The 18,616-nt window shown below is 45.5% G+C and overlaps 1 pseudogene; it reads right to left on the bottom strand.

Annotated features, from left to right (window-relative positions):
* Positions 1 to 2,677: 2,677 nt before the first annotated feature.
* On the bottom strand, positions 2,678 to 5,363 carry LOC137231177 (nucleus accumbens-associated protein 1 pseudogene; annotated as a pseudogene).
* Positions 5,364 to 18,616: the final 13,253 nt, after the last annotated feature.

The raw sequence follows: 18,616 nt of genomic DNA on the forward strand, positions 1-18,616 counted from the left end.
TTAAAATAATTGTTTACCTTAGTTGGGTTTTGGAATTGTGGTTCTGTTAGTTTTGTAGAATGAATTTATATCTTTTTTTGTTTTTTTGTTACAAAGGCATTTAGTTTATTCTCATCAGTATCACTGATATTCTCATGGTTCACATTTCCCAGGGCGGCTCCTCTTCTTACAGTAGTTAATGTTTAATCTCACTTATGGGCCGGAGGAGGGGCTGGGCCCAGGGCAGGGAGGGTGTTGGCACTCCCCGCGGACGAGGCGGGTGATCTGTGCTTCGTGAAAGAGACATGGGTGAACGGGCGGCTGGGGGACGTGGAGGGGGGCCCCCAGAGTCTTTTTTGCGTTGGTCAGTGATTCTCCATTCATGTTCCATCCTGGCTGCCCGGGGGTGGGGGTCCATGCAGCTCAGGGCAGGGCAGGGCCAGGGGAAGGGAAAGCAGGAAAAGCAGCAGGCCGCCCAAGAGCGAGGAGGGCAGGGCGGGAGGGCACAGGGGTGGCTCCTGGGGTAAGGCACAACCCTGTCTTTGGCTCTCCTGGTGAGGAGTTTCCTCCCCTGCGCCCCTGCCCCGCCCCTCTCCCCCGCCCCCTCCCCAGACCTATACACACAGTCCAGGTAGCCAGGGGCACCTTCTGGAGTCCCTGAAACAAGAGCGCTCTGCCACCCAACCCCGTGCTGCAGGGGCTCGGAGGAGGGACGGGGCAAGCCCCACCCGAGGACAAGGCCAGGAGGGGCTGGACAGGGGCCTGCCCAGGACAAGGGGGTGGGGAGGGAGAAGACCTCAGTCCCACACAGCTGGCCCCCGCTGAGGCCTGGAAGGAGGGGAGCGCCTGGGGACTCCTGCTTCCTTTGGGGGTCTGGCTGGAGCCCCAGCCCACCCCTCGGCCTTGGTCGGCCCGGCAGCTTGCCAAGTGACCAGGATGTTGTGCTTTGGGATCTACGCTGGGGTGCGGTGTCAAGGCCAGGATGAGGGGGCAGGGGAGGTGCGACTAAGGTGCTCGTGCTTTAGCTGGGGCTGTCGACCCCCACCCCCCCGCCCCACGCCCTCGGGCCGGCTGAGGGCTAAGGCACTGGGGCTGGGCCAGGAAAGCAGAGCGCCAGGGCCCCCCGCTGTACTGACCCTGCCCCTTGCAGCAAGCAGATGTCAGGAAGGACCCGCTCCCCGCAGGCTGGCAGGGGCTCCTGGGGGGGGGGGCACAGGCCTCCAGGTCAGATCCCAGTGGTCCAGCTGGCCCCCACCCCACCTCCTGTAATCCCCTTGCCTTTGGAGAGAGAGAGGCTGCTGGGAGCAATGGGCTAGTCAGACTGCTCGGAGACAGAGGCCTTGAGAACCAGGGCTGGAGACAAAAATGTGAACTGCAAAGAAATGACATCCACCGTGTGTGGGGAGGGGTGCGGGGGGGGCGGTTAAAAAACAAAAAGAACCCTCCAAGTTTACACAAAGAACTCAAAAAATCCACAAAACCACTCGCGGAGCTAGGCAAGGATAGAAAGAGAGGAATGGTAAAAGAAGATTCGGCAAACGATCTGTAACCATGAAGCGGACCCGGCCCTGCCAGGAGCTGGACTCAGCCAACCGGACCTTGCAATGTAGCCCTTGGGGGGAGGCCCTGGGGTTGAGTGGAAGCCGGCCAGACCCACGGGAGCCCAGGCAGAGCGGGGCCTGGGGGGCCCCCCTCGTCAACGCGCGCCCCCACTCCACACACACGCGCACATTCAGCCTGCCCCCGGCTCCCCACTCCGTCCTGCCTTCCACAGCCCCGAGGACCGAAGGGGACATCAGACACGGTCCCGTTGGTTTGAAAAATAATAGGAATCTTACACTTCAATATTTCATTAGCTAAAAACATGTTTTAAAAAGTACGTACAGGGGCTGGGGGCTGGGAGCCCTGCCTTGGGGGGTCGGGGGTGGGGTGGGGAAGGAAGGGAAAGGCAGCAGCTCCCCAGCCTGCTCCCCTGGGTTCCACCCCTGGTCCTACTGCCTCTCACGTCTTCATCTGTTTAAAAGCAAAACTTCCACACACGCACGCCCGCGCACACACACACACGCACACCCACACGCTTCTGCGAGCCCCGGAAACCTCTCCTTCTATCCTCAGAGACTCTCGGTCTGACCCCAAGGGCCCCCCTCTCAGGACCTGCCCCTCTCAGGCCCCAGGGGGCTGGTGGCGGCAAGAGAGGCTGAGCACAGGTGGGGGAAGAGAAGGGCGCTGGGCCTGCCACCGCCCGCCACCTTAGGTCGGTTATGGAGTTTCTCTGAGCCCGAGTTTCCTCAGCTGTAAAACGGGCAGTCCTCATGGCCGCGCCTACCCCAGCCCCCAGGCGCAGGGCCAGACGAGGGAGACAGGAAGGTGCTTTTGGAACGTGGAAGCACTGGGAGGTGGTGGCGGGAGGGGTCCTGAGAACCCGGGGCCCCTGTGAGTCCCAAGGGGCTGCAGGGGGGCAGAGGCTGAGGAATGCTCTGGCTAGGTGGCCCAGCGTCTGGGAAGGGGGTCTTCCCAAGCCCCCCAGGCCAACCCCTCCCTGTGCCTGGCCTGGTGAGTGGGGAGACAGTTGCTCGGGGTTAGAAGAGGGGGAGCAAGAGCCCCCCGACTGTGCACGAGTGTGTGTGCTAGAGAAGGCAACGCAGATCTCGCACCACCTGCCGTCCTCTCCCAGCCCGGATCCCTGATCGGACTGGAGTCAGGGGGTGGGACGGGGGGTGGGGGGTGGGCAGAGGGGCCGGAGCATGCAGTGCCCCCCGCGGGTCCTGGGGAAGGACAGACAGTAGCTCGTGCCCAAGATGGCGGGCGGGTGTGACAGGAGGGGGAGTGTGACGGCCCCGAGGGAGAGTCCGGTGGGGGGGTACTGGACGGCTTCCTCGGCCGAGGGGCCAGCCTCGCCGTCATGGCTGGCCGTCTCGAAGCCGTGCTCCACACCCCTCATGTCCGGCTCTGTCTTGCCTGTGTAGCTGACGAAGGTGGTGTAGGCGTCACCCTCGGCCATAAGCAGCTTGACCTTGGGGGTCCAGCTCTTCCTCACACTCGGCGGGCGTTGGTGCACATGTCGGCTGCGATGGCGTTCATCTCGCTCTCGTTGAAGCTGGGAGCAAAGTTCTGGCAGTAGTACTTGACAGCGTGGAGGACGCGACCATCCAGTGGTTTGCTGCTAGAGCTGTTCCTGGAAGAGCGGACGCCGGTGCCACAGCTGTTGGCCAGCGTGTTCCGGTCAAAGAAGGAGGCCAGGAGGCGCCACAGCAGCACCTTGTGCCGCGTGCCCGCGCTGACGTGGCAGTTCATGAGCTGCGCCCGGGTGACGTACACGCTGGTGCCTGTTACCAGCTCCAGCTTCTCAGAGGGGTCACCCTCATCATAGAGCCTGGGGTGTGGCAGCGGCTACCGAACTGGTTGATGAGCTCAGCAGGGAGAGACGCCAGGTCTTGCCGCACTCGGATGTGATTCCGGGACTCGGTGGGCTACCTGCTCAGGGAGGGCCTCCTCCACCTTCTCGGCGGTCTGGCCTACATTCATCATGCGGTACGTGGCGGACATATAGCACATCTGCCGGTACTGCTCCTCTGTGCCCTCCTCGCCCGCGTCCTCCTCCTCCTCCTCGTGGTAAGAGCCGCGGCTGTCGCTGGTGTAAGCGCTTGAGATGCCCGGGCTGGTCCGCTCCGACGTGCTGGAACCACTCACCACTCCGCCTGCCGCTGCCGCCACGGCCCCCGCCGGCTTCCCGCCCCCAGCCACTCTGGCGCGCTGTGCCGCCGCCACCGCCTGGGCCTGCTGGGGCGGCCGGTTGGCGACCAGGTCCGGCGCGGAGAACTTGGCCATCTTGCGGCTGCCGTTGCCACTGCAGCCACCGCCGGCCTCCTTCTGGCTGCTGTCCCACAGCCGCTTGGCCACGGGCGTGCACTGCACAGAGTCCGACTCCTGCTGCTCCGTCTTGACGCGAGACACGAGGGGCAGTGGGGTGCCGCAGGCCGGCCAGCTCGACGTCTGCGCCACAGGGCTCTGGGGCTCGGACGAGGGGCCCTCCTCGGCGTGCAGGCCCTGGGAGTCACAGCAGGGTGAGCTCACTTTGAGGAAGAACTCTGTGCCCTGCTCCATGATCTCCTGGATCTGCAGGAAGCCCGATGTGTACATGAGCAGAAACTGGTCGCCCATGTTAATGCTCAGCCGGCCCGTGTAGCGGAAGCTGAGGCTCTGCTGGAAGGACTGGGGCTGCGCAGCCGCCGGCAGCTCCACCGCCGCACTCCGGCTGCTGTAGGACAGGCCCAGGAAGTAGGAGCTGCTGGCGGCCAGCACGGCCCGGTGGACCTTGAAGGCAGGGCCCTTGACCACCAACGAGACATCACAGTATGGGCCCTGCAGCCGCTGCTCCTTGAGGCACTCCAGAATGCTGTGGCCGAAGTTCGGGATCTGCATCTGCAGCGTCTGGGCTATGGAGGCGGCGGCTAAGCCGTGGCCGCGCTCCGGGGACACCCGGCCAGCTCCGCAGCGGCGGCTGGGGCCGGGCCTGGGCCCGGGGCGCGGCCTCCTGCGCCGGAGCTACGGCCCCCACGGCCTCCGCTTCAGCAGCAGCGGCAGCCGCGGCGGCCATTCATTGTGGGCCAGCTGAATTTATATCTTTATTAAAAATCAACATTTCCTCTGTCTTTCCAAATTAATGGATATAGAGTTTTACCTAGTATTTCTCATAATTTTTGTAAACCTCTCTCTCGAGTTATAGTCCAGTTTTAGCGCCTGATATATTTTACCTTCCCTCCCACACCCTGTTCAAGCTTGCTAGACTGTACTGTTATACACTTTATATTTGTGTGTGTGTGAGTGTGTGTGTGTGTGCTAATCATCTGAGCCTTCAGCGATTTATAATCTTTTTGCAGGTGGAGGGTCTTGCTTCGATGCTGATGGCTGCTGACTGATCAGGGTGGTGGTTGCTGAAGGTTGGAATGGCTGTGACAGTTTCTAAAAATAAGACAACAATGAAGTTTTGCTGCACTGATTGACTCTTCCTTTCACGAATGATTTTTCTGCAGCGTGCAATGCTGTTTGATAGCATTTTTACCCACAGTGAAATTTCTTTCAGAATTGGAGCCAATCCTTTGAAGCCCTGCTCCTGCTTTATCAAATAATTTTATGTAATATTCTAAATCCTTTGTTGTCATTTCATTAATCTTCACAGCATCTTCACCTGGAGTAGATTCCATCTCAAGAAACCACTTTCTTTGCTCATCCATAAGAAGCAACTCCTGATCTGTGGAAGTTTTATCATGAGATCACAGCAATGTCGTCACATCTTCAGGCTCCACTTCTAATTCTAGTTCTCTTCCTATTTCTACCACATCTGCAGTTACTTCCTGCACCGAAGTCTTGAACCCCTCATTCATTCAGGTTGGAATCAGCTTCTTCCAAACTCCTGTTAATGTTGATATTTTGACCTCTTCCTCTGAATCATGAATGTTCTTAATGGCATCTAGAATGATGAAGCTTTTCCAGGTTTTCAATTTACTTTGCCCAGATCCATCTGAGGAATCACGGTGTCTATGGCAGCTATAACCTTATGAAATGTATTTCTTTTTTATTTGTTTGTTGTTGTTTTTTTGGCCGTGCCCCATGGCATGCGGGATCTTAGTTCCCCCACCAGGGATCGAAGTGGTGTCCCCTGCAGTGGAAGCATGGAGTCTTAACCACTGGACCGCCAGGGAAGTCCCGAAATGTAGTTCTTAAATAATAAGACTTGAAAGTCATAATTACTCCTTGATCCATGGGCTGCAGAATGGATATTGTGTTAAATGGATGTTGTGTTAGCAGGCATGAAAACAACATTAATCTTGTCCATCTCCATCAGAGCTCTTGGGTGACCAGTTGCGTTGTCAATGAGCAGTAACCTTTTGAAAGAAATCTTTTTTTCCTGAACAGTAGGTCTCAACAGTGGACTTAAAATACTCAGTAAGACGTGTTGTAAATAGGTGAGCTGTCATCCAGGCTTTGTTGTTCCACTTATAGAGCACAGGCAGAGTAGATTTAGCATAATTCTTAAGGCCCTTAGGATTTTCAGAATGGTGAATGAGTATTGGCTTCAATTTCAGGTCACCAACTGCATTATTCCCTAACAAGAGAGTCAGCCTGTGTTTTCAAGTTTCAAAGCCAGGCATTGACATCTCTCTAGTTATGAAAGTCCTAGATGGCATCTTCTTCCAATATAAGGCTGTTTCATCTACATTGAAAATCTGCTGTTTCATGTAGACACCTTTATTAATTAACTTAGCTGGATCCTCTGGATAACTTGCTGTAGCTTCCACATCAGCACTTGCTGCTTCACCTTGCACTTTGATGTTATGAAGAGGCTTCTTTCCTTAAACCTCATGAACCAACCTCTTCTGGCTTCAAACTTTTCTTCTGTAGCTTCCTCACCTCTCTCAGCCTTCACAGAATTGAAGAGAGTTAGGGCCTTGCTCTGGATTAGGCTTTGACTTAAGGGAATGTTGTGGCTGGTTTGACTCTTCGATCCAGACCACTAAAACTTTCTCCATATCAGCAATAAGGCTGTTTTGCTTTCTTGTCATTCATGTTTTCAGTGGAGTTCGTTTAAGAACTTTTCCTTTGTATTCACAACTTGTTTAACTGTTTGGCGCAAGAGGCCTTGCTTTCAGCCTATCTCAGCTTTAGACATGCCTTCCTCACTAAGCTTAATCATTTGTAGCTTTTGATTTAAAGTGAGAGATGTTTGACTCTTCCTTTCACTTGAACACTTAGAGGCCATCGTAGGGTTATAAATTGACCTAATTTCAATATTGTTATGTCTTGGGGAATAGGGAAGCCTGACGGGGGAGAGAGAGAGAGAGGTTAGGGGACATTTGGAACCCACACACTTATTGGTTAAGTTTGCCATTTTATATAGGCACAATTTGTGGCACCCCAAAACAATGACAATAGTAACATCAAAGATCACTAATTACAAATATAATAGTCATTTAAAAGTTTGAAGTCTTGCGGGAATTACCAAAATTTGACACAGAGTCATATGAAGTGAGCAACTGTTGGAAAAATGGTGCCAATAGACTTGCTTGACACAGGGTTGCCAGAAACCTTCTGTTTGTAAAAAAAAAAGCAATATCTTTAAAGGGCAATAAAGTGAAGTGCAATAAAATGAAGTATGCCTATATTTTTAAAATGTCCTCTTGCATTTTTTCCTATAAGAAATCTGCTGTCATATATGAAAGAAGGACTCTTTCATAAGGGACTACTATGAACAACTGCATGCCAACAAATTAGATAACTTAGATGATGGGACAAGTTTTTAGAAAGATGCAAACTACTGAAACTGACTCAAGAGGAAATAGAAAATCCGAATAGACATAACAAAGAAATTGAATTAGTACTCAAAAACTACCCCAAAAAGAAAACCCAGACCCAGCTGGCTTCACTGATAAATTCTACCAAATATTTAATGAAGAATACTAATTTTTCTGAAACTCTTCCAAAGAATAGAAGAGTAGGAAACACTTCACAACTCATTCTATGAGGCCAGTATTACTCTCATCACAAGAACCAGAAAAACATATAATAAGAAAATCAAACCACAGAGCAATATATCTTATAAATATAGACACAAAAATCCTTAATAAAATAGCAAACAAAACAACCAGAGGTATATAAATGGATTATATAACATGGCCTAGAAGGATTTATCTTAGCAATGTAAGATTGGATTAGCATCCTAAAATCAATTAATATACCACACCCTATCAACAGAATAAAAGATAAATAAAAAACTCAGAATCATCTCAATAGACACAAAAAAAGCATTTAAAGAAATTCAGCACACTTCATGATAAAACAGTTAAGGTAATAATGAAAAGGAACTTTCTCAAACTGATAAATGTCATCTATAAAACACTCAAAAAAGGATTTGCCTATTCTGGACATCTAAGCAGATTCATATTTGTCCTTTTGTGTCTGGCTTCTCACAGTTATCATGTTTTCAAGATTCATCCATATTGTAGCATTTCAATCCTTTTTATGGCCAAATGATATTCCATTGTATTGCTATACACTAGATTTTCATTACTTGCGGCTTTATTTGTGAATTCCCCTACTCACTGAATTATATTTGTAACCCCAAAATCAAAAGACTGGTGGTGCTTTTGGAGTCATTTGTGAACATGCACACATTATATATACATAATGTGTCAATTTTCTCTAGCTGGTTTTGAGCCATTTGATTATAATGTGCCTTAATGTTGTTTTTTTCATGTTTCTTTTGCTTTGGGGTTCATTGAGCTGCATAGATCTGTGGGTTTACAGTTTTCATTAAATTTGGAAAAATTTTGGCCATTATTTAAAAAAATTCTTTTGTGTCCCCATTTTTTTCTTCTTTGGAAACTCTAATTAGGCTGCTTGATATAGTCCCATAGCTCACTGATATGCTGCTTCTTTTTTAGATTATTTTTTCTCTGTGTGTTTCATGTTGGATAGTTTCTGTTGCTATGTCTTCAAGTCCACTAATCTTTTTTTCTTCAGTGTCTAATCAGCAATTAGTTCAAATATACTCTTCATCTTAGACATTGTAGTTTTTCTCTCTAGAAGTTTTATTTGGATCTCTATTTTTCTCATTTTTTTGGTAAGCTTTATTGAGGTACAATTGATAAAACTATAAGATATTTAAAATGTACAACATGGTTATACACACACACACACACACACACACACACACACACACATTGTGAAAGGATTCCCCCCATGGAGTTAGTTAACACATGATTTGGATCTTTTAATATCTTCACTGCTTTTACTTAAAATTTTCAACATATGGAATAAAGTTATAGCAATTTTTAATATTCTTGTCTGCTAATTCTAATACCTTTTGATATACTGTCTCCTTATTGGATGTATTTTCCTGCTTCTTTGCTTGCCTTGTAATTTTGATTGAATGCTAGGCATTGGTGAAATTTACCATATTGCATGCTTGGTATTTCGTATTTCTATAAATATTCTTGAGTTTTATTCTGGGACACAGTTACTTGTTAACAGTTGCATCACTTCAGGACTTGCTTTTAAGATTTGTTAGGCAGGATTTGAGAAATATTATGTCTAGGGTTAATTCACCCCATCACTGAGGCAAGACGCTTTTTAATGCTCTACTAGGTACCTCATGAATTAGGAAGTTTTTCAGTCTGGCCAGTGATAACAGATACCGTTCCTGGTCTTATGTGAGTGTTGGGTAGTATTACTTATACTTCTGTGGGACAATTCTTTCCCCAGGCTTGGGTACTTTCTTCAAACCTGTATGCTGGTCAGTACTCCCATGAATACTGGAGGAAACTTTCTGCAGATCACTAGTTTTCTCTCAGTACAACTTAATCCTCTTCAGTACTGTGTAATGGACATTCTAGTGACCTTAGTTTCCCTGAACACTCAGCTTTACCTCCTCAACTTGGAGTTTGCCAAGCTCTGCCTGTCTGCCCCCCTACTACACTGCAGCCCGAAAATTTTCTCAAGGCAGTAAGCTGCAGCCATCATAGAGCTCACCCCACTCATCTCCTGTTTCTCAGGGATCTCTGTCCTTTGTACCTGACGTCCATTGTCTTTGCTTGTCTATTGATTGTTTCAGGCAGAAAGGTAATTCTAATCTTTGTTACTCCCTCTTGACTGGAAGTGTAAGTTAATCCATGGGATTTGATATATAGTGCAGTGACCATTCTTCATTTTAAATGGTCTGTATTTTTATGTTTGATTTTTTTTTTCCCCTCTAACTTGAATTACTTAGATTCTATTTAGTTATTTCTAAATGACTTTTTTCTCCATGCTTCTATTGTGACCTCTAATTTTATAGCCTTGTGAACAGAAAATGTGGCCTGTGTGATAAAAACTTGTAGAGAGACAAACCAGTTCACTAGCTGGATGATCACAGGATTTTTCTAGGTTGCCTGGCAGTGAGCTAGCAGGACTGAACCCACAGCCCAGGCCCAGCTCTCCAGGGGCTGCTGAGAGAATCTGAAACCACATCCATCATTCCTGGCTGACCCTCCTGCCTGTCAGTTTCATCCTGCTCAAAGTGATGCCTGCTTGATGTTTCTTTTCCCAGCTCTCATGATGGTTCCATAGATGTCTGAAAGACACTTGTGAAGTATTCAAGTTTTCTAGAATTCACATCCTTTTTTTTTTGTTTTTTTTACAGTTGTCTTGCACACACTTAATCTGACAGGAAGTTTTTATAATGATATATCCTTACTGGATCTTTTCAAAGTATTCAACTTAGTTTTCTAGAAACAACTACTATTTTTCACATTCATATTTTATTGGTTTATATAATATTTAAATTAAGAACATATATTAATAAGAACTAGCATAGGACTTCCCTGGTGGTGCAGTGGTTAAGAATCCACCTGCCAATGCAGGGGACATGGGTTTGGGCCCTGGTCCAGGAAGATCCCACATGCCGAGGAGCAACTAAGCCCGTGAGCAACAGCTACTGAGCCTGAGCTCTAGAGGCCATGAGCCACAACTACTGAGCCCATGAGCCACAACTACTGAAGCCCGTGCGCCTAGAGCCCATGCTCCACAAGAGAAGCTACTGCAATGAGGAGCCTGCCACTGCAACGAAGAATAGCCTGTGCTCACCGCAACCAGAAGAAGCCCATGCACAGCAACGAAGACCCAACGCAGACAAAAAAAAAAAAAAAAAAGCTAGCATAAGCAGGATTGGAACAACTCAACAGATTGGAAGAGCTCAATGCTGGAGAGGGTGTGGAGAAAAGGGAACCCTCTTGCACTGTTGGTGGGAATGTAAATTGATACAGCCACTATGGAGAACAGTATGGAGGTTCCTTAAAAAACTAAAAATAGAACTACTACATGATCCAGCAATCCCACTACTGGGCATATACCCAGAGAAAACCATAATTCAAAAAGACACATGCACCCTAATGTTCATTGCAGCACTATTTACAATAGCCAGGTTATGGAAGCAACCTAAATGCCCATCGACAGACGAATGGATGAAGAAGATGTGGTACATATATACAATGGAATATTACTCAGCCATAAAAAAGAACGAAATTGGTTCATTTGTTGAGACGTGGATGCATCTAGAGACTGTCGTACAGAGTGAAGTAAGTCAGAAAGAAAAAAATACCATATATTAACACATATATGTGGAATCTAGAAAAATGCTACAGATGAACCGGTTTGCAGGGCAGAAATTGAGACACAGATGTAGAGAACAAACGTATGGACACCAAGGGGGGAAAGCGGCAGGGGTGTGGGGATGGTGGTGTGATGAATTGGGCGATTGGGATTGACATGTATACACTGATGTGTATAAAATTGATGACTAATAAGAACCTGCTGTATAAAGAAATAAATAAAATTCAAAAATTCAAAAAAAAAAAAAAAAAAAAAAGAATACCAGACAGTGATGAAGTACCAGAGAGCAGGGAGGTAACACGATCTGATAAAAAAAAAGAACAAGCATGGGTGGACATACAGGAGTAGCTTACTAGCCTCCAGCCTTCAGCATGTCAGGGACTTTGATGTTTATTACAGGAAGAATAGAGAACATCAGTTGTGTAGGGTTAAAGTTAAACATGCTTCTAATATGGTAGGTAAGTCCTGTTAATTATGTTTTTCAAACCTTGTATGTTTTTTTTCTTCTTGATCTTTAAATTCTAAAAGAGATGATTTTAATTTGTTATTTTCTCTGAGTAGGTCTCCCAGTTTTTGTTTTATGTACCCTGAAGCTATGCCAGATAGAAAGAGAAACACGACATTTCTTTACACGTACTATAACTTTTATCAATGTAAATATCCTTGATCCATTTTCATGCTATTAACTATGAATTCTATCTATTATATTACTATATCACATCTTTATTTTTATTAATATTTGCCTGCTATGTCAGTCTATTAGTTAATTTTTAATACTTCTTTATTTTAGGAGTGACTCTCGTATTAAGATATGTTTTGATTTATTTCTGTTATACTTCCTTGTGTGTGTGTAAGATTGATTACCTTTCCTTTGCTTTTTTTCTTCCTTCTAGTGCAGCATTTCATAACCCTGGATGCATACTAGGATCACCTAGGAACCTTTCAGAAAACAATTTAACATCTAAACTTTACCCCAGAATCTCCGGGGAGGAGAGTGGTATCAGCATTTTTTTTTTAAAGCTTGTAGCATGAAGTCAGGATTGACAACACTAGTGTTTCTATTCCTGTAGTGCTTCTTCTTAAGTTCTCAACAATCACATTTAAAATTATAATTTTCTATCAGTGGATAGACTGAAACAGCTGTGGCAGTCAAGGTAAAATCAGAGAGGCAGAAGTAAGAGCATTAATGAATAAGGAACTTATTATAGGGATTCAAGTTGACGCAATTGTGATTGCTGGTGGAACAATTTGTTGCCTGCCTCTGGTATTGGCCTGAAGTCATTATAAGTTAGCCAGCCCAGCAGTTGGGAAGGAAAGCTGAACAAGAACAGGAGCAGGGACAAACTGGAAACTGCTGGGGGGAAAAATAATGGAGCCTGTATCTGTCTGTCTTTCTCTACCTTAGATGACTTGTATGACCTGAAGCCTGCAGGCTGGGTGCTGCCCCACACCAACAAGGTGAGCCAGGAGATCAGCAACAACATGCATGAGGTACCACAGTGCCCGGCACCCTCCACCAAGCTTCCACAGTGTGGAATATATGGCTGCTGCTTCCCTTATGACTTCTGGATCTCCAGCACATTTCTCTTGTTGTGAACTGCATTGTAATTCTGAGACTAACTGCTTGGAGTTAGGCTAACCTTCACAGGTTGAGGGCTTAGTCCTCTGTGAGACTGCCCTCACTTCAGACACAAGCTGCGACTCCTGGATTCCCAGGCCACCTGCACTTCTGAACAACTGGCTACAAATTTGGGGGTTCCCACTACCCCCTCAGGTTTGATAAGTCACTAGAATGACTCACAGAACTCAAGAAAGAGCTATACTTATGGCCACAGTGATAGCAAAAGGCTGCAAATCAAAACCAGACAAAAAAGGAGAGACACATAGGGTAGGCCTTGGGAGGGTCTCAAATGGGAAGTTTCTGTGTCCTCTCCCCAGGCAGTCAGGAAGCGTCACACTCCTGGCATATCAATGTGTATTACCAGCCAGGAGGCTTAGCCAAGCTTCGAGTCCAGAGTTTTATTGGGATTCTATTACCCGAGCATGATGGCTTGAATTCTTGGCCATGTGATCGAAGTCAATCTCCAACCCCCAACCTTCGCCCCCCACCCCATGGAGGTTGAATTGGTAGAATTGGTATGACTTGGCTCAGAGCCCTAACCCTCTAACCACATGGTTGATCTTTCCAGTAATGGCCAGCCCCATCCGGGAACTATCTAGGGGCTCGACAGCCATGAATAACAAAGACACACCTATCCCTTGGGAAATTCTGAGAATCTAGATTCCCTCCCAGAAACCAGGACCAAAGGCCAGTCAAATTCTTGACTATACAATGCGAAAGCTAAATGGAAACTAGACATGTACCGGAATTCTGGGGACCATAGTTCCAGCTTAGATGACCCTGTGCAACACCACCACAACAGTATTATCTCTGACTCCCCTGCACCCCACCAAGAAAACACCCTTAATATACTGCCACTCTCCTTGGTGCTTCTCTCTCACTACCAGCATACAGACCAACTCCAATGCTTTATCACAATCACGTGGATTTTAGTTTTGGATTGCCATTAATATTTTAAAATATTATCCCTTCTCTTTTTAAGGAGTTACTTCTTTTTCTTTTTTCATAAATTTATATATTTTATTTATTTATTTTTGGCTGTGTTGGGTCTTCATTGCTGCACATGGGCTTTCTCTAATTGCAGTAAGAGGGGGCTCTTCTTCATTGTAGTGCGCGGGCTTCTTATTGTGGTGGCTTCTCTTGTTGTGCAGCATGGGCTCTAGGCACGCGGGCTTCAGTAGTTGCAGCACATGGGCTCAGTAGTTGCGGCTCGCAGGCTCTAGAGCACAGGCTCAGTAGTTGTGGCACATGGGCTTAGTTGCTCCGCGGCATGTGGGATCTTCCCAGATCAGGGCTCGAACCTGTGTCCCCTGCGTTGGCAGGCGGATTCTCAACGAAAAGCAAAGGTTAAAGTCAAAGAAACAGATCGAGCATGGAGTCCGATTTAGCTCTTCCCTGTTACAGAAACAACAGTTTAGATGTGGCCAATACAAGTGAAAATAATATATTAATTTTTTAGTCTATTTCTTTTCCCTTTAGAATGGAATGCAAAGGCTAGTTTAGGGTCAGTGCAAAATTAGTTGCTAGGAAATGGAAGATGTCTTTCTGTTTAAGATATTTGGGATTAGTAATCAAAGTGTTCTCTAATGTGAAGTACATACAGTACATATGTCTTATTGTTTTTATAGGAAGCAAAATAGATACAATAAATGCCAAGAACAAGATAGTACTGAGGAATTTGTAGAGATTGCAGTTAAAGTGTTTCAGAAAGAGGGATCCCTTCCACAGCCCAAGAGTGGGCTTTTGTCCAACACTCAGAAATGAATTGTCCAAGGAGACACATGTGCTGACAAAGCAAGAGGCTTTATTGGAAAGGGGCACCCGGGCGGAGAGCAGCAGGGTCAGGGAACCCAGGAGAACTGCTCTGCCACGTTGCTCTCAGTCTCGGGTTTTATGGTAATGGGATTCGTTTCCGGGCTGTCTCTGGCCAATCATTCCACCTCAGGATCCTTCCTGGTGGTGCGCACATGGCTTAATCAAGATAGATTCCAGTGAGAAGGATTCTGGGAGGATGGTAGGACATACGGACTGGCGTCTCCTCTCTCTTTTTGACCTTTCCTGAATTCTTCTGGTTGGTGGTAGCTTGTTAGTTCCTCATTCCTCACCAGGACATCCTGTTGTAAGATGACTCATGCAAGTGTACTATTGTGCCTGGCCAGGGCAGGCGGTTTCAGTCAATGGTTCCCCTAACAAAAGCAATGCATAAATTTAGCAGTATCACTTTGATAATTTTTGTAAAAGAAAATCAAATGTGTGCAATTAGATGAAACAAATAGGTCATTAAAATTTTTAGTTGTGGTACAAGATGACTAAAATTCAAAAGTAAATGATAAGCTCTGAAGAGGGTCTGATTTCATGAACATACTTCTGATATATTAGTTTATTTGTTGTTAATGACAATTTTAAAAAATGGAAGGGCCATTTGATTTAAGCTAATGATACAATATTCCCAACAATTATATTTCCACATGAAGTTTTGTTGTTGTTGCTATTGTTATTGCAAGATTTCTCCCCTTTCAAAATTAAATACTGTGTTGTTATGGGTATTTAAAATTCAATGCAAGGGTTTGAAGATGGTACTTAATTTACCATGTAGAAATAAAATTACTGTTGTCAGCACTTGTGTTTGAAAAATCTTGTCAGGACAATTGAATTATTTTGAAAAACAGTGTTCATTCAAAGGAGAGGATTTCATTTGTTAAAATGATCATTCTAAGGCTCATCTCAACAACTGTGCTTTTATGTTTTGTTCTCCCAGAATCTTTTGCCTGTATCCTTTTCTCAGCTTCACCTCTTTCTCCACCTCCTTCCCTTTAACTTCTTGACCTTTTTCCTATCAGCTTGTACTCTTTAAACAAACCCATTTTCTCTGTTACTACTTCTCTTCCATTCTCTACAAGATATCAAGAAAGGGCCTTTATTACCTACTTTCTCAACTTTCAGATTCTCTTATTTGTTTCTCAAGTTTGCAGCAGAATTTTGTGCTCTAATGACCAAATACAATGACATCTTGCAGACCTCATCCCGAGATTGATACCAATGGCTTCACACCTTCATTCAAAATTTTCTTCCTTTATTTTCTGTGTCAATGAAAAAAATTAATCGAGTCATTCTAAGAAAGAAATAGTTTTATTTGAGCCAACCTGAGGATTATAACCCAGGATACAGTCTTTCAGAAAGCTCTGAGGACTGTTCCACCTGTTAGAGGTCAAAGCATAGTCATATAAGTTTTTGAGACAAACGGATATACATCAAAGGACTATATGTCAAAGTAATATATTGACAGTTTACATAGTCCAAAAAGGTGAGTAGTGATCATTGTGATCCCTTATAGGATTAAGGAAGGAATGTTATCACCTAAGGAGTTACTGTAACAGGGAAGAACAAAATCTGACTCCATGTTGGATCCGTTTCTTTTACTTTGACCTTTGCTTTCCATTGCTTTTATTCTGTCTATATCTATAGGCATACATAATGGCCTGCCTCAGGGAACCCTGCCCCTCTGCCTGAATGTTAAACTAAAGTGCCTTTGTTCAGCTCACAGAGAAACACCCTGACCCTGCTCACCTGTAAATGGCTGCAGAAAAGAAGAAATAACACATGCTCTCCCTGAGGCTGGCCAAAACCAGGAGTATTTTGCAAGACTTATGGCCTTTTTACTTTACTTCCTCACCTCCTCCCCATCTCTGCTCTATAAAAGAAACTAACATCCAGACCCTGATAAGATGGTGCTCTAGGACACTAGTCCACCATCTTCTTGGATGCCCGACTTTCCGAATAAAGTCGCTATTCCTCGCCTCAACAAGCTTCGATTTGGTAACATTACCTTGCTGGCACTAATGAAACAGGAGGGAAGGGGGCAGGGCACAACCTTTGAAAGAATGACATAGTCTGAGGACATGACATAAACTGCTTAGAACCAAATGGGTCCAAGATGACAGACAAGTCAACTTCAACTAGACCTGGAGCCTCAGTACATGCTCATTGTAACACATCAGCAAGCTAAATGACACACCCACATGTCCCATGACAGTTCTAAGGCCCACCATAAGGATAAAAAAGTGGGCGGTGGCTCAATTCCTGGAAATCCCCGCCCCTTCCTGAAATAGCTGGAATACTCCTCCCACTCATTAGCCTATGAAATTACCCACCCCTATGAAAACTGACAACCCCATACCCTGATGCCACTCTCGCCTTCTGAGATGGACTACACTCTGTCTGTGGAGTGTTTCTCTCTAAATAAATTCACTTCTCACCTATCACTTTGTCTCTCACTGAATTCCTTCTGCGATGAGACATCAGGAACCTGAGCTTCATTAAGTCCTGAAACCAAGTGTATGATCTCAGTTGGAAGACCATGGGGTTTTGGCCGGGTTCAAGTCCTGGCCTCATCGGTTCAAGTCCCAGTCTGAGGTGCATGGTTTCACTAGGAGAAAATTGCTTCTTTCTTTTTTTTTTTTTTGGCTAGTAGACATTCCTGTGTCTTCTAAGGAGATCTGGTTAATGTATAATGCAGATGCATAGTGCACACTAAAGGGGCAGGGGTAATGGCTCAAATGGCAGAGAAAATTTTACATTAATCTTCTTTTTTGGTCCTATCTTAAAATAATTTTATTCAGCATCTGTAATGCTGCATTTTCTTGAACCTCTTCCTATCATTTTGACCAACAGTTATCTGTCTTTCTAAATTCCTTTCTTTACCCACCACTTCTTCTGTAAGAGTCGGGGATTACATTAGGTTACAAAAAAACAAAGGTTCAAAAATAGTGGCTTAACATAATAGGGGTTTTTCTTTCACCTATACCAAGTTTCTAGTTAGTATGGAAGTTCCCTTAAGTCACCATGCATAGAGAGACCAAGGTGGCTCCCATCTTTCTATTTCACCATCCTCACCACTAGTTCCATGCTCAAGATCACATCATGTTCCAAGAGAGAACCTGGGCCTTCACCACCACATCAAAATTCCAGGTAACCAGGAAGGGTAAAATAACACCTCCAACTCATATCAATTCCCTTAAGAAATCTTTTGGAAATTCCATAATATCATTTGCCAGAACTTAGTCACATGTCTATACCCAGCCACAAGGACGGCAAAGTGCCCTGTTAAAACCAAGAAACGTGTTATTAATGGAGATGCTTCTAAAGATAGCTGCATATTTGCTAGATAACGATCAGTCTCTGCCACAATCTGTTTTCTCAAACACTGCCTACATGATCAGAAATGATCCATGCTTATAAATGGTGAGTGGAGTGGGCTTATTAAGTAATAATAACAATGATTTATTTATACTATTTATTAAGCACCCACCATGGGCAAGGCATTGTGCTGACTTTATGCATGTTACCTCAAACTTTTGTAGTAATTCTTTAATGAAGTCCTGCTATTACTATTTTAAGGAGGAAAATGAATCTCAGAGAGATTAGAGTCAACTTGTTTAAGGATGTATGGATAGAAGTGAGCTGAGGTTGGGTTTGAATTCAGCTAGTATGGTTCCAAAGCCTATTCTCTTTTTCATTATACATGGCCCACACTGAATATTCATATTCATAGTCTTTTGTCCAGTCATGTGGCATTGACATTGGACTATTCAAAATTATAGAATTGTTTGTTTGGCTGCAATGACAATTACTACTTGATTTAAGCTTTTTATCAAGACAGAGATCACCAGGTCAACTGGTACCACAGGGAGGCGGTTAAATCTCAACTGTTGTATGGGTGCAAATGAGGTCACACTGACAGAAGGAAACAACTTTCTGTTGCTCTCTGCCTGAGAAACACGGGACCTCAGCTCTCTGCAAAATCTCCTACCTAGGTATTTCAAGGCTTCCTAAACAGGTCCACCCACTCCCAAAATACTGCCTTTGTTGTGC

The sequence above is a fragment of the Pseudorca crassidens genome, chromosome 9 (genome assembly GCF_039906515.1).
Source record: "Pseudorca crassidens isolate mPseCra1 chromosome 9, mPseCra1.hap1, whole genome shotgun sequence".
Classification (NCBI taxonomy): Eukaryota; Metazoa; Chordata; class Mammalia; order Artiodactyla; family Delphinidae; genus Pseudorca; species Pseudorca crassidens.